The following is a 14,464-nucleotide window of genomic DNA, read 5'->3' as shown; positions in this document are numbered from 1 at the left end:
CGTTACGTCCTGAGTCCTGTGGATGCTCTAACCACGCAGTTGTCATCATCAGAAGTAATTGCTGCCGTTCACTGAATGCTTTCCCTGTGCCAGGCACCAAACCGTGCACCCTACGGGGCTTATCACACCTAATTCTCGTCAGTGTTGGTGCTTTTATCATCATCCCCATCTTGCAGATGAGGAAGCAGGCTTGGAGAAGGTAAGTAACTTGCCCAAGGTCACAAAGCTGTTAAGGCTCAGGGCCAAGAGCAAAGCCGGCAGGGAGCAAGGGAGCCGGGACCCAAAGCAGGAAGGTGGCCGGAGGGGGTGTGTGCTGGCCAGGTAGGTGGTTGGTGGAGACAGTTCTGTGGTCCAAGCGGGTGGACTTAAGAGCACCCGAACGTTTCCTGTTCTAACGGAAAAAAGCAGGCATCCTTTCTCTCTGCTGTTTAAAATCCATGACGCCGATCAGGAGAAAATGATCCTGCAGTTTTAAGGACTAGCTGTTGGGATATCAATCAAAGCTACAGATGTACACATTGAAATAGAATCCTCAAGCTAAAAGAGGTCATAAAGGTATAACTTACTCCTTTAATTTTATAGGCAAGGAAACCAGATTTTAGGTTGATTTACTTAAATGTTTATAGTTATTGGGAATGGAGAGACTCAGAACTCTTAACTAGTGTAGTCATCTTTATATCCCCATGATGCCTCTCTTTTTCTATAAACTGGGTTTTCGACCAGCTTTTGGTAAAAGCATAGCTTTCTAGAAAACATTAGCTCTTGTTGTCCCTGAAACAACGGGAGGACGCTGGACCCAATGGGAGGATGCAGGACCCTGCTGGACCCATCGATTGCTGACACACGGCACAATGTCTCTAGAACAGCTGGCTCTTAATGAGGCTCGTGATGGGTCCTGTTTTTACTGTCTGGTGAGCTCTGGGAAGCACTGACATGGCAGACTAGTGTCAGGCTTGACTTGAGAATAAATTTTTAAATTCTTACCTTTTATTTATTCATTCATTCATTCATTTGTGGCTGTGCCGCTTGGCTGGTGGGATCTTAGTTCCCCAACCATGGATCAAACTGGGGCCCAAGGCAGTGAAAGCACTGAGTCCTAACCACTGGGGAATTCCCAAATTCTTCCCTTTCAAAACACAGTAACTATTGGTACACTTTTGAGGAAGTAAGTAGCCCAGATAAGGAGGCTCTTAATGAAAATATGATTTTTATTTATTTTATAATTTTTGGGCCATGCAGTTCCCTGACCAGGTATTGAACATGGAACCGCATCAGTGGAGGCGTGGAGTCCTAACCACTGGACCGCCAGGGAGTTCCCTGAAAGTGGGCTTTTTAGATAGAGGACAACATGAGTGTGCCCATGTGTCTATTTGTGTTTATCATTCCCTGTGTTGAGATTTGGTTCAGCAGCTCTGGACGTTCCTATCTCTGGCCAGTACCATGCCTGTTTCTGCAGACACTCATTTTGGAGAACACTGACCACGTGGTCTGGGTCAGGCCTTACCCCATCTCCCTCTAAGCCATGGTTGCCCTTGAGTGGCTGTTCCTAGCCTGCATTTATTGAGCACACAAGATGGTTTAATGCCACAGCCCTACATAGTGTATGTGCTGTTTCTGTAGTTCCTTTTCTTTGAAATATTCTTAGTCTATGAAGACTCCAAAAACTCGTGGGTGGGCTCGTTCTCTGTCTAGCTGTGACCCGCCGAGGCAGCGCGGCGGCATGGGAACGGGAGCCTTGCCCTGCTACTGCAGCACTAGGGTGTCAGTTGGTCCCGCCCAGAACACTTCAGTTCTGCCCTGCAAGGATAGATATATTCAATAACTGATTGGTGTGTCCCTTTAATGTAAGAAAATGGAAACTGAACAGCCAGAGGAAACCTTTCCCAGCACCGAAATCAATGGGGAATTTGGTAAGCGCCCTGCTGAAGATATGGAAGAGGAACAAACTTTTGAAAGATCTAGAAACACTGATGAGATGGTTGAGTTAGGCATTCTGCTTCAGAGCAAGAATGCTGGGGCAGTGATTGGAAAAGGAGGCAAGAATATTAAGACTCTCCATACAGACTACAATGCCAGTGTTTCAGTCCCAGACAGCAGTGGCCCCGAGTGCATATTGAGTATCAGTTCTGATACTGAAACAGTTGGAGAAATTCTGAAGAAAATCATCCCTACCTTGGAAGAGGGCCTGCAGTTACCATCACCCACTGCAACCAGCCAGCTCCCGCTCAAATCTGATGCTGTGGAATGCTTGAATTACCACCACTATAAAGGAAGTGACTTTGACTGCGAATTGAGACTGTTGATTCATCAGAGTCTGGCTGGAGGAATTATGGGGCTCGAAGGCGCTAAAATCAAAGAACTTCGAGGAACACTCAGACAACAATCAAGCTTTTCCAGGAACGTTGTCCTCAATCCACTGACAGAGCTGTTCTTATTGGAGGAAAGCCTGATAAGGTTGTAGAGTGCATAAAGATCATCCTTGATTTTATATCCGAGTCTCCCATCAAAGGACGTGCTCAGCCTTAGGATCCCAATTTTTACGACGAAACCTATGATTATGGTGGTTTTACAATGATGTTTGATGACGGCCGTGAACGTCCCGTGGGATTTCCCATGCCGGGTAGAGGCGGTTTTGACAGAATGCCTCCTGGCCGGGGTGGGCGTCCCATGCCTCCATCCAGAAGAGATTGTGATGATAAGAGCCCTCGCCGAGGACCTCCTCCACCTCCTCCTGGACGAGGGGGCCGGGGTGGTGGCAGAGCTCGGAATCTTCTTCTTCCTCCACCACCACCACCTAGAGGAGGAGAGCTAATGGCCTATGACAGAAGAGGGAGACGTGGAGACCGTTATGATGGCATGGTTGGTTTCAGTGCTGATGAGACCGGCGACTCTGAAGTAGATACCTGGAGCCCATCAGAGCGGCAGATGGCTTATAAACCACAGGGTGGCTCTGGATATGATTATCCCTATGCAGGGGGTCGTGGCTCATATGGTGATCTTGGTGGACCTATTATTGCTACACAAGTAACTATTCCCAAAGACCTGGCTGGATCTATTATTGGCAAAGGTGGTCAGTGGATTAAACAGATCTGTCATGAGTCAGGAGCTTCGATCAAAATTGATGAGCCTTTAGAAGGATCCAAAGATCGGATCGTTACCATTACAGGAAAGAACACGGGACTAGATACAGAATGCACAGTATTTGCTGAGCAGAACAGTGTGAAACAGTATGCAGATGTTGAAGCATTCTAATGCAAGATATTTTTTCTTTTTTATAGTGTGAAGCAGTATTCTGGAAAGTTTTTCTAAGACTAGTGAAGAACTGAAGGAGTCCTGCATTTTTTTTTTTTTTTATCAGCTTCTGTTTAAAAAGCCAACATTCCTCTGCTTCATAGGTGTTCTGCATTTGAGGTGTAGTGAAATCTTTGCTGTTCACCAGATGTCATGTTTTAGTTCCTTACGAACAGCGTTGGGGGTTGGGGGCGGGTGTGCAAAAACATTGAAATTTTGAAACAGCAGCGGAGTGAGTGAATTTTAATTTTTGTTCATTGTTGGTGGTTTTAAAAAAAAATCCCCCCATGTAATTATTGTGAACGCTTTGCTTTGTGGACACTGTAACATTTCGGGGGTGGGATAGGGAGGAAAAGTAACAATAGTCCGTATGTCCCTGGCATCTATTCAGAGCAGTGTGCAGAATGTAATGCTCTTTTGTAAGAAACGTTTTATGATTTTTTTTTTTTTTTTTTCTGTGCAGTACGCGGGCCTCTCACTCTTGTGGCCTCTCCCGTTGCGGAGCACAGGCTCCAGACGCGCAGGCTCAGTGGCCATGGCTCACGGGCCCAGCCGTTCCGCGGCATGTGGGATCTTCCCGGACCGGGGCACGAACCCGTCTCCCCTGCATCGGCAGGCGGACTCTCAACCACTGCGCCACCAGGGAAGCCCCCGTTTTATGATTTTTAAAGTAAATTTAGCGAACGTAAAAACAAAAACAAAACCTCATGGGTGATATTTTCTGCCATGGACTCTCCAAGTCCAAAGCCCGAGGAAGGTAGGGGGGGTAAAAGGAGTTTTCTCTGATCTAGTTTAGTAAATTATGTGCATAGTAACTCTGGGAGGTCTTGGGTAAACTATTATGAGGGAGGGGCAATAATTTGACAAGATTTGGAACCCTATGACTATAGGTTTTCCCCAGGAGTATACAGGTACACAGTTACTTGCAAATACAACGAGCTATTTGGTATAGGAACCTTATAAATTAGTTCTAAGTCGTATATTTTTAGCAAATAAATGACTAAGATGAATCAACCACGTATCGGTAAATTGCCAATTTTGCTTATAATTAGTTACTTTAGGTGGTTAAAATATAATGGAAAATGAGACCAAGGTCAAAGAATTCTGCTCACCGTCCTACCTATGGGTGTCACTCAGCCCTGGCGGTGGATGGCATTTTATCAATAGTTCTCATCTTAACCTGTTATCAGACTGTCGGCCTCGTGAGGATCAGCTGAGCATGATCACGTCACTGAAGTTATTGACAATACTGGGAAAATAAGTGTTTCATTCACTGAGGGAGAGCAGTGATGTTTCAGTAGTTAAAATACTAAATATCATATGATATCGCTTATATGTGGAATCTAAAAAAAATGGTACAAATGAACTTATTTACAAAACAGAAATAGAGTCACAGATGTAGAAAACAAACTTATGGTTACTGGGGGGAAAGGGGAGGAGGGATAAACTGGGAGATTGGGATTGACATATACACACTACCATATATAAAATAGAGGGCTTCCCTGGTGGTACAATGGTTAAGAATCCGCCTGCCAATGCAGGGGACATGGGTTCAAGCCCTGGTCCAGGAAGGTCCCACATGCTGCGGAGCAACTAAGCTCGTGCACCACAACTACTGAGCCTGCACTCTAGAGCCCATGAGCCACAACTACTGAGCCCGCATGGCACAACTACTGAAGCCCACGTGCCTAGAGCCTGTGCTCCGCAACAAGAGAAGCCACCGCAATGAGAAGCCCGTGCACTGCAACGAAGAGTAGCCCCCGCTCGCCGCAACTAGAGAAAGCCCGCGCACAGCAAGGAAGACCTAACACAGCCAAAAATAATAAATAAATAAATTTATTTAAAAAAATAAAAAGTAAAAAAAATAAAATAATCAACAAGGACCTACTGTGTAGCACAGGGAACTATATTCAATATCTTATAATAACCTATAATAGAAGAGAATCTGAAAAGTATATATATAAAACTGAATCACTTTGCTGTACAGCAGAAATTAACACAACATTGTAAATCACTATACTCCAATACAAATTAAAAACAAACAAACAAAAAAATACTATATCCTGTTAGATGCTGAGGTCAGCATTTGTCTTGTTATCTTAACTTGAAAGATGAAGAAAATGTGACTGGAGATGGAGGCACTGATGATATTTGGGATCTCTTAGAGGTTAGATTAGTGACACGAAGTAATGATATTGAAGTTGTCTGCCTTTGAACGGTTTCAATTCAGGGACTCTGATATATGAAATTATGAGTAATAAGAGAATGTTAGAAATCACAAATTTTAGAACATTAATCCATTTCATTGTTTGTTTAAGAATGCACATTTTACTATCCTTTTCATCACTTAACCAGCCAGTGTTAAAACACATTTGATTTTCCACAGAGGTTGCAGCTTTTAGACAGTGTGATTTTTTTGCAGGCATGTATAGCTCTGTATTATTTACAAGCTTTCTTTTATCCTTTTATTGAGATGCCTGAATTGGTATTTCCCAGCTGGACTTCGCTGGAGTTTAGACCTTGAAGGGCAGAACGCAAATCTACTTTATCAAGGGTACATAACCTGCCTAACTCGTTCATTTTTCCAGTCAAGAAACATGGCTTACTTCATTAAACGCTGGTGCTCTTGCTCCAGAAATACTCATAGGATTGCAGCAGTTTGGTGGGGGGACAAGGGGGGCAGTCCGCAGACCAGTGTGGGTTCCCAGAGCACCCAGCATGGTGATGAAGGGCGAGGAAGCCTGGGCTGCAGTGTGGACTCTGCAGAGCGGCCGGGTCACCTCCCACCCACCCGGGCAGGCCTCAGCCACCAGAGCACAGGAGGACTTATGTGCAGCGTTTTAGACACAAGGCTTTTTTTTTTTTTAATATTTATTTTTTTATTTTTGGCTGCATTGGGTCTTTGTTGCTGTGCACAGCTTTTTCTAGTTGCGGCAAATGGGGGCTACTCTTGTTGCGGTGCGCGGGCTCTAGGCATGCGGGCTTCAGTAGTTGTGGTGCGCGGGCTCAGTAGTTGTGGCTCACGGGCTCTAGAGCGCAGGCTCAATAGTTGTGGTGCACGGGCTTAGTTGCTCTGCGGCATGTGGTATCTTCCCGGACCAGGGCTCGAACCCGTGTCTCCTGCATTGGCAGGCGGCTTCTTAACCACTGCGCCACCAGGGAAGCCCCAGACAGAAGGCATTTTCACTGTAACTCATCACTCGAATACTTTCTGCCCTGCGCTTTCACTGCCGAGGGCGAGGGTTCAATCCCTGGTTGGGGAAATAGGATACCACAAGCCGCGCGGTGCAGCCAAAAAAAAAAAGAATTCTCTCCTAGTTTTTATGAAATTCTCAAATTACAAATGATACTTTACCATTCTTTATATCACAGGAAGCAAAATAAAACCAAATCAGTTAACTGTAAATGGGCATGAACCATCTTAGTGGAGTGATGGAAGTGTTCTAAATCTAGATTGTGGTGATAATTGCACAACTAGGTAAATTTGCTAAAAATCATTGAATTGTACACTTATAGGAACTGTGGTATGTGAATTACATCTCAGTAAAGTTACTCACAGAGCCCAAATTAGTTGCAGTGCATCATATGACCACAGAATGTCAGCAAAGATTTTTCCATAAACCTATCTCCAAGGGGGACATAATCAACCACGGCTGTGGCTGCTGCCCTTCACCACAGAAATTCCTCTGTCCTGGGTCTCAGGGGCTTGAAGTTACCAAACACCAGAGTCAGGTATTAGGAATAAGGAAATATTTTCAAATATTGGCTTATGCAAATCTACAATGATCGGAGCTATCAAATCGTTTAATCCATGATATATACAATTAAGTAAAACTCACACCACAATAATCTTCAATAAGCAAACTAGAAATTCAGTCCTATTGGAAATATTAAAGTCCTTTAAAACTAGTTTTGGACTAATTATACGTTCTAGTAAATATTATACAAACTTTAAAAAATTTATTTTCTTTTTTTCATTTTTTTGTTTTGTTTTATTTATTTATTTTAATTGGGCCATGTATCTTTTTTTTTTTTTTCCCCGTCCGCATGGCATGCAGGATCTTAGTTCCCCGACCAGGGATTGAACCCGTGCCCTCAGAGCATTTAGTATCCCAGACCTCACTGTCTCATGACTTTGATTTCAAAGCTTTCAAGTCAGGCAGTGGTTATTTTTAACAATTCATCCTGGGGGGAATTCCCTGGCCACCCAGTGGTTAGGACTCCATGCTGTCACTGCTGAGGGCCTGCGCTCCACCCCTGGTCGGGGAAATAACATCCCACAGGCCTTGTGGAGCGGCCAAAAATAAAAATAAATAAAAAGAAAAAAAAAATTCATCCTGACTAAAAGAACTACAGCAACAAAACCAAAAGCAATGTTACAGATGATACAGCGTGTAGAATGAATAATGGCTGTCTGTTGTAATGGAGGACTCATGGCTGATACAGCTCTTCCACTAACTCCCTGGGTCACTTAACCAGCCCAACCTCTGTTCCTCTGCTTTGACCTTGGCATTTAGTGATACTGTGAAGAAAACGGCTGACCCTCAAATTTCTAAGAAGAGTAAATACAAGTAATATTTCATCAGACCCTATAGTTTCTTATCCCTGTGAGCACAGTTTCTACATTCTTGGTACTGAAGTCATTAACCCAAGAAAGCATCGTTCAGATTGCCTGTAACCGGAGTTCACGAGCGAAATGGCCGTAATGAAGGCAGAGGCATCTACTTTGATCTGGTTCACCTAGGTTAAGATTTTGACACATTAAGACTTTATTTAGACGAATGTTACTTCACTTACACTTATTTATAAGTATGCTCAAAATGTGACTGACTGAAAATTTTCCAGCTCACAAGTCTCCTCCCTTCTTCATCTTAACATAGCTGCACTAAGAGGAAGTATTGGCAGCCTAGAAGTGGCTGTGGTTTTCAGTGTTTTAGGAGGTTTACCTTCCCATAATCCGATATACTGTTTTTACGTTCTTGAAAGATATAAATTAGTAATGAGAGAGAGAGAGACTGTACTCCTTTTAGAAGATTTCTCCATGTTAATTAGTTATTTGAAAGGTTTTATTGATTACTTTCTTTAACTGAAAAGGAGTTCGATGGAAATTTTTTAAATTGTACTTTTTAAATTTACATTTTTAATGTAAAATATAATAGCCATAAAAATCAAAGTTTAGTGACTTCCCTGGCGGTCCAATGGTTAAGACTCCAGGTTTCTACTGCAGGGGGCACAGGTTCAATCCCTGGTCAGGGAGCTAAGATCCTGTATGCCATGCAGCACGGGCAAAAAAAAAAAAAGGATACATGGCTCAACTTAAATAAATAAAACAATGAAAAAAAGAAAAAAACATTTTTTTAAAGTTTGTATAATGTTTACTAGAACGTATAATTAGTCCAAAACTAGTTTTAAAGGACTTTAATATTTCCAGTAGGACTGAATTTCTAGTTTGATTATTGAATATTATTGTGGTGTGAGATTTTTTACTTAATTGTATATATCATGGATTAAACGATTTGATAGCTCCGATCATTATAGATTTGCATAAGCCAATATTTGAAAATATTTCCTTATTCCTAATACCTGACTCTGGTGTTTGGTAACTTCAAGCCCCTGAGACCCAGGGCAGAGGAATTTCTGTGGTGAAGGGCAGCAGCCACAGCCGTGGTTGATTATGTCCCCCTTGGAGATAGGTTTATGGAAAAATCTTTGCTGACATTCTGTGGTCATATGATGCACTGCAACTAATTTGGGCTCTGTGAGTAACTTTACTGAGATGTAATTCACATACCACAGTTCTTCTTAAGTGTACAATTCAATGATTTTTAGCAAATTTACCTAGTTGTGCAATCATCACCACATCTAGATTTAGAACACTTCCATCACTCCACTAAGATGGTTCATGCCCATTTATAGTTAACTAGTTTGGTTTTATTTTGCTTCCTGTGATATAAAGAATGGTAAAGTATCATTTGTAATTTGAGAATTTCATAAAAACTAGAATTCTTTTTTTTTTTTTTTTTTGGCTGCACCGCGCGGCTTGCAATATCTTAGTTCCCCAACCAGGGATTGAACCCTCGCCCCCAGCAGTGAAAGTGCAGGGCAGAGTCCTAACCACTGGACGGCCAGGGAGGTCCCAGAGAGAATTCTATTTTTTTTTTTTAACCTGTGTTAGGTCTTCGTTGCTGCGCGTGGGATTTCTCTAGTTGCAGAGAGCGGGGCTGCTCTTCGTTGCGGTACGTGGGCTTCTCATCCCGGTGGCTGCTCTTGTTGTGGAGCACGGGCTCTAGACACGTGGGCTTCAGTAGCTGTGGCGCATGGGCTTAGTTGCTTCATGGCATGTGGGATCTTTCCTGACCAGGGCTCGAACCCATGTCCCCTGCATTGCAGGCGGATTTTTAACCACTAAGCCACCAGGGAAGTCCTGTTTTTTTCCCCCCCATTTTTATCGCAGTACAATTGCTTTAAAATGTTGTGTTGGCTGTACAACAAAGTGAATCAGCTCTATATATACATATATCCCCATATCCCCTCCCCCTTGAGCCTCCCTCTCACCCGCCCTCTAGGTGGTCACAAAGCACCGAGCTGATCTCCCTGTGCTATGCAGCAGCTTCCCACTAGCTATCTATTTTACATTTGGTAGTGTATATATGTCAGTGCTACTGTCTCACTTCGTCCCAGCTTCCCCTTCCCCCACCCCCCCGTCCTCAAGTCCGTTCTCTATGTCTGCATCTTTATTCCTGCCCTGTCACTAGGTTCATCAGTACCGCTTTTTTAGATTCCATATATGTGTGTTAGCATACGGTATTTGTTTTTCTCTTTCTGACTTACTTCACTCTGTATGACAGACTCTAGGTCCATCCACCTCACTACAAATAACTCAATTTCATTCCTTTTTATGGTGGAGTAATATTCCATCGTATATATGTGCCACATCTTCTTTATCCATTCATCTGTCTATGGACATTTAGGTTGCTTCCATGACCTGGCTATTGTAAATAGTGCTGCAATGAACATTGGGGTGCATGTGTCTTTTTGAATTATGGTTTTCTCTGGGTATATGCCCAGTAGTGGGATTGCTGGGTCATATGGTAGTTCTATTTTTAGTTTTTTAAGGAACCTCCATACTGTTCTCCATAGTGGCTGGATCAATTTACATTGCCACCAACAGTGCAGGAGGATTCCCTTTTCTCCACACCCTCTCCAGCGTTTATTGTTTCTAGATTTTTTGGTGATGGCCATTCTGACTGGCGTGAGGTGGTACCTCATTGTGCTTTTGATTTGCATTTCTCTAATTATTAGTGATGTTGAGCATTTTGTCATGTATTTGTTGGCCATCTGTATGTCTTCTTTAGAGAAATGTCTATTTAGGTCTTCTGCCCATTTCTGGATTGGGCTGTTTGTTTTTTTGATATTGAGCTGCATGAGCTGCTTGTATAGTTTGGAGATTAATCCTTCGTCAGTTGCTTTGAAAAAAAAATCAGAACTATTGAATCTTTGGTTGAGTACATTTGACATAATCATATGCTTGGGAATGAAGAGCATACTCAGAAATTAAAAGACCCATTGTTATTAAGTCTATTTGGGGATCAAAGAGGTATTTTAAAAAAGCATTATGATTCTCTTCATATCATATTTGCTACTCAAGGATTTGCGTGTGCGTGAAGGCTTGTCTAAACCAAAGAGTCTGGGGACGTCCCTGGTGGCACAGCGATTAAGAATCAGTGCTTCCAATCCAGGGGCTCCGGGTTTGATCCCTGGTCAGGAAACTAGATCCCACATACATGCCACAACTAAGAGTTCGAATGCCACAACTAAGAAGCCTGCCTGCCGCAACTAAGACCTGGCACAACCAAATAAATAAGAGTTTAAAATAACTAAAATAAATAAATAAAATAAACCAAAGGGCCTGATGCCCTTTCCAAGCTGGTGGGGATCCAGGGGAGAAACAGTGCAAAGCTTATTTGTCCCTTCTATTGATCTGGTCCTGAGAAGCTTGGTTTCTATCAATATTAAACTAAAAATCCAACAACAACCCTCACCCCACAATGGACTCTAAAGTACCTTAACACATTGTTGGGTTAAAAAAAAAAATAGAAGAAATGGAATAACTATTGGGACTTAAGGCAAAATCTTCATTGTTTAAATTATATGAATATTTTAATGGAGATGTTTTGTCCCTTATTTGAGTAACTGCTAACTCTGCTGCTTAATTCACGTATTTGGAGAATAGCACCAAGAAGCTGGGCCAGTGTGGGTTGGGCTACACCTACATGTACTTCATTGCCCTTTGTTCTTGCTTTTAATCCAGGTCTTTTCTTTCCCTGGACCATCCATCAGATGTGGAGATAAAGCCCTTCTGTGAATCTACAGTGGGAATTGGGGTCTTTGTGCAGAAAGCAGTCAGAGCCTGATAATCCTGAGCTGAAAACCCTTCCTTCTCCCTCTCTGCCCTCCCATGGCTTCTGCCCACAGCCCCGCAGTTATGGGGTGCACGGGGGAGGCACGTGAAGCTCGCCTTTCAGCTCACCAACTCCCCGGAAGGTGTAACTTTTGAAAAATCCGAATTGTCTCTTTTTACTTTTCAAAAATTAACATGTTTAAAAATACTTTTAATATTGGTAAGACGTACTTGAGGTTCAAAATTCAGAGGATACAGAGGTGTACAGTGAAAAGTCTGTCTCCCATCCCTGGCACCAAGCCACCCGGGAGGCAACCACCGTCACCAGTTAAGTGACAATTTGGAGTCGCAGGAGAGAGTCTGAGGCAGTATGTGGTCGGGCTGGGTTTCGTGATAAAGACTGGGGTGGTTAATAGTACACGCCAAGCTCTTCGTCTATTCTGTCCATTGCATTCTACACTAGAGACTGTGTGTGCATCAGTGCAGTAATCCCATGTGAACCGGAGACGCCGAGAGCTGGCAGGGACCCCTCTGGACGCAGGGCAAATGCCTTTAAGATCTGAGTGGATTGATGAATTATTTATGCCCTACGTAGCAGTCTGAGAAGGGGCCTTCAGACTCACCTGGCAGGGCAGCGGCCGAGGTGCTCTGAGTGTTCTCCACCCAAGTGGTGTCAGTGGTCAGGAAGAATCCCCACCCTGCGGTCACGACACCGACGGGCAGCTGTGCGAGCTTCAGGACGTGTCTGCGGGTGTCCTGATTAACTGTCTGGATGCTGTTTATGTACCTCTGGGGTCCTCTGAAGAGGGTGTAGAATGGGTGCCCAGGTCTTCGTGCATCTGGAAATCCCTCTAGGTGCCAGGATGGCCCCCTGAGCAGAGGGAGGTGTGCATCTCAGGCTGCTTGACCCTATTTGGGAAAAGGATCCTCCTAAAAAAAAAAGCCTCTGTGTGTGAGTGTGTGCATTCGCATGCACGCACGTGTCCAAACCCTGGGAACTTAGCCCAACTAATGTTCCTTGTGTTCTGTTTCTGTATTTAAGGTGGCATCCTGTCCATTTCTTCTAGGCCCTCATGCTGCAGGCCCTCACGTCTTTTAACAGTACCCAAATGGTTAAATAACATATGGTGCACCCAGGGTATTAAATACTATTATAATATTAAAAGTATATAAGCATGATACATACCAACAAGGAATGCTTTCCAAGACATGCTTGCAGGAAAACAAAAATGACAGCATAATTCAAACATATGATCTAGTAGTTTTACAAAAATTATACCCATATGCATCTATGTGTATACATTTATAAAAAATGGTGTGGACTTCACTTCCACTAGGTGCTCTGAGACCCCCCCCCCCCCCACTGCCATCCATCTAAGCACTGGAGCTCTCTACCCCACCCTCTGCAAGGGCCACCTCCTGACAACACAAGCCGGGTCGGAGCAGGTGGCACGCTGAGGGGTAAGGCTGCCTTGAGTGGGGGTGGGTGGCCGCAGCGGTGTCGCTCTGGGGGCACCTGCCCTTGGCCTGGTGGTGGGCTGGGCGGATGCTGGCCTTGGGCTCTGGGTGGAAAAGGGCAGTAAGGTAGAGCTCCAGTGGAAAGCACAGCTTGAGGAAAGCTTCCCTAATTTAGACCTGTAGGGCTCAGGATCCACGATCCATAAAGGTCACCAATGCACGAACAGATGAGCCACTAGGAGAGCAGAACCGGCTCCGCACTCCAGGCTGCAGGGTGAGTTCCAATCAGGGAGGCGGGGGGCTTGCTTCATGGGGGTGCTGGGTGACCAGGGGCTGACGACTGCCCCACTTGGGAGTGGGAGAAGAGGGGCAGGGAATGCTGCCTTCAACACACAAACGGACTGATCATGAGAGAAAAGATGGATTTGACTAAATAATTTCTCTTTTTAAGTGAAAAATCTAAAACATGAAAGGGGTGCTCATTTTTGCAATATATGTCATTATGAGCAATATCCAACATATAGAAATAATTCCGATCTAGCAAAGAAAAGTTAATGCAAAGAAAGAAGAACAGGAGACATGAGTATCTTATAGAAGAGCAACGTGTCTGGCCAGCAAACACAGGAAACGCTGTTTCATCTCATCAGTAATGAAGGAACTACAGCTGCAGACCGGGAGCTAGCATTCTGCAACCAGGAGACTGGTGAATTCAGAAGTCCGGCAGCACAGATGTTAAAGAGGATACAGGAGAGGTGCCTTCTGACCAGGACGGAGCAGCGGGAACCAGATCAATCTGCCTGCCTGACACAGCAGCTCAGCACAGGGCTCCCTGAGGGAAGGGACGTTCTCTGTGACCCTGTGGTTGCCCCAGCCCAAGGTCTGGGAGGAGTCCAAGGCCCCCAGGCAGGGAGGGGAATCCAACAGCCAGCCAGCAATCTCCCTATGTTGAGGAGACAGCTGAGGGTTGGGTGATGCCAAGGTAGCAGCATCCAGAGAAGAGGGAGCTGCAGAGGAGCCCAGACCCCAGAGGCCCCCTATCAAGTCAGACCAGCCAAGGAAAGGACCACAGAAAGGAGCTCAGTGGAGTTGGGAATGGTTGTGTCTCCAATGGCCAAAGCGGAAAACACTCCTCCTTGGTGGGGCAGCAGGTAGAGTCCTCAGAAAAGCACTGCCTCTGCAAGTGAGCCTGGAAGCCGCTCTTTCCAGGCAGGTGACTCCGCCCAAGGGAGACTGAGCTCCAGGACCCAGGTAAGCCGGGGCCAGATTCCTGATGTGCAGAAACTGTAACAAAGGTTGCTTTCAGCCACTAAGTTT

The 14,464-nt window shown here is 44.4% G+C and overlaps 1 protein-coding gene and 1 pseudogene across 3 annotated transcripts in view; both read left to right on the top strand.

The window, feature by feature from the left end:
* CREM (cAMP responsive element modulator) overlaps positions 1–14,464 on the top strand; it is a 99,755-nt gene that overhangs the window by 68,276 nt on the left and 17,015 nt on the right. The window lies entirely within an intron of this gene.
* On the top strand, positions 1,323–3,515 carry LOC137204443 (heterogeneous nuclear ribonucleoprotein K pseudogene; annotated as a pseudogene).

The sequence above is a fragment of the Pseudorca crassidens genome, chromosome 1 (assembly GCF_039906515.1).
Source record: "Pseudorca crassidens isolate mPseCra1 chromosome 1, mPseCra1.hap1, whole genome shotgun sequence".
NCBI lineage: Eukaryota > Metazoa > Chordata > Mammalia > Artiodactyla > Delphinidae > Pseudorca > Pseudorca crassidens.
This window is presented reverse-complemented; position numbering and strand designations above follow the sequence as displayed.